Raw genomic sequence first — 1857 nt, 5'->3', positions numbered from 1 at the left:
TCCTCTCCGCCCGAATCGCGATGGCCGCCGCCGCCGTCGCCCCCGACTCCAAGATCGACAACCTCCGCGACGCCATCGCCAAGCTCGGCGAGATCAGGTGCCCCGCCCGACCCATCCCCCTTCCCTCCCCCGGATCTAGCGGCTAGTAGGCGCCCACTTCGCTCCCGCTCACCTGTTTTTTCTGCTCTGTTTTGTCGGTGACGACGCAGCGAGAACGAGAAGGCCGGGTTCATCAGCCTCGTCTCGCGCTACCTCAGGTAATAATGCGAATCTCCCTCCCGATTCCTCCTTGCGTATGCTCGCTCGCTCGCGCGTGGGTGGGTGGTTTCTGACGGCGGTGCTGTGCTCTCTGTGTCTGTTCCGCAGCGGTGAGGCGGAGCAGATCGAGTGGAGCAAGATCCAGACCCCCACCGATGAGGTGGTGGTGCCCTAAGACACCCTCGCGCCCCCTCCCGAAGGTACCATCTCATCTCAGATGCTTTTTCCTGTGGTCGATTCGGATTCGATTCGAATGTTCAGTCACTGTTTGTGTCTGTCTGTGGGTGTGGACGCTGAACGCTGGATCGTGTGTGTGTGTGCTGCAGATCTCGACGCCATGAAGGCACTGCTCGACAAGCTCGTGGTGCTCAAGCTCAATGGAGGCCTCGGCACCACCATGAGCTGCACCGGCCCCAAGTGAGCACCCCACCCCACCCATCCTCTTCACTGCTCCAGAACAATTGATTCACCTTGCATATGTGTGGAACGTGCTACTTTCAGTTAGATTCGTCCCGACACTGTAGTCTCGCAGCTTGCATATGTGTGGATGGAGCTTGCATATTCTGGTTTCTTCGTGCGATCCAGCTTGATAACCCACTCCTAGAGATTTGAATCACTTGTGGCTGCCAACTTAACTCTGTTTCAACACTTTATATTTTCAGACGAGGACCAAGAAGAAGCTGAAACCTAGGGACCCATGAAGCACTGCACTGGCCAGCAAGAGAAAGGGATACCCAAGTGAAACGCACCAGCTGAATTTACCCTGCCGTCTCCTTATACTAGCTTCTTGATTGATACCATAGTATCTTATTGTTACCAGTAGTACCTTTTAAGTTCCTGCTGCTGCTGGGTTTAAACACCCTAAATGCATACTCTAGCTGAATAGTACTATGGATTCCTGTTGCATCATGGGTTCTGTTGATGAGCCCCTAAATACTCTTGATGGTGCTTAAGGGATGCTAGTTACAAATTCCTGTTGTTATCATCACATGGGTTCAGTTCTGTTGGAATAGATGAATGGATGCTTGTTTACATGGCAGGCAGCTTGGTTCAGTAGTTTCAGTAGTTTTATAACAGCAGTAGTAGCACAAATTTAATTGCATGCTTATGATCCTGTTAACACATGCTGATGCTCATTTTACTCATGCACATGCTCATGATCTTCTTAGTTAAGACTGTAACTACTCCATTTGATTGCATGATCTCTATTTGATCTAATGGTAGCTTTATGTTCACTCTTCTACAACAAACCTTTTTAGCTCTTTCTCATGATCCTTGTGGGCATTTATTTTAGTCCATGGAGCTGCTGCTCTAGCAAATGTTGCTCTGCTTGACATCTCACAGTCCACCAGATCAGCTATGACATCTCATAGTCCATAGTTTATAATCAGGTTTCTGTTTGACAGCTTCACAGTCAACAGTTACATGATAATTCTATAATGCTGAAGCTATATTCCTATCTGCTCAACAGTTACATGATAATTCTATAATGCTGAAGCTATATTCCTGTCTGCTCAACAGTTACATGATAATTTCGTAATGCTGAAGCTATATTTGCTGCGTGTGTCTTAATTTTTTTATTCTGTAATGATGATATGA

The 1857-nt window shown here is 48.1% G+C and overlaps 1 long non-coding RNA gene across 1 annotated transcript; it reads left to right on the top strand.

The window, feature by feature from the left end:
- Positions 1-4: 4 nt before the first annotated feature.
- Positions 5-682, top strand: LOC119293460. The gene is made up of 4 exons (XR_005143066.1): positions 5-97; positions 210-257; positions 367-458; positions 585-682. It is a non-coding gene; the product is annotated as an uncharacterized LOC119293460 (long non-coding RNA).
- The last annotated feature ends 1175 nt before the right edge of the window (positions 683-1857 follow it).

The sequence above is a fragment of the Triticum dicoccoides genome, chromosome 4B (assembly GCF_002162155.2).
Source record: "Triticum dicoccoides isolate Atlit2015 ecotype Zavitan chromosome 4B, WEW_v2.0, whole genome shotgun sequence".
In the NCBI taxonomy this organism is placed as follows: Eukaryota; Viridiplantae; Streptophyta; class Magnoliopsida; order Poales; family Poaceae; genus Triticum; species Triticum dicoccoides.
This window is presented reverse-complemented; position numbering and strand designations above follow the sequence as displayed.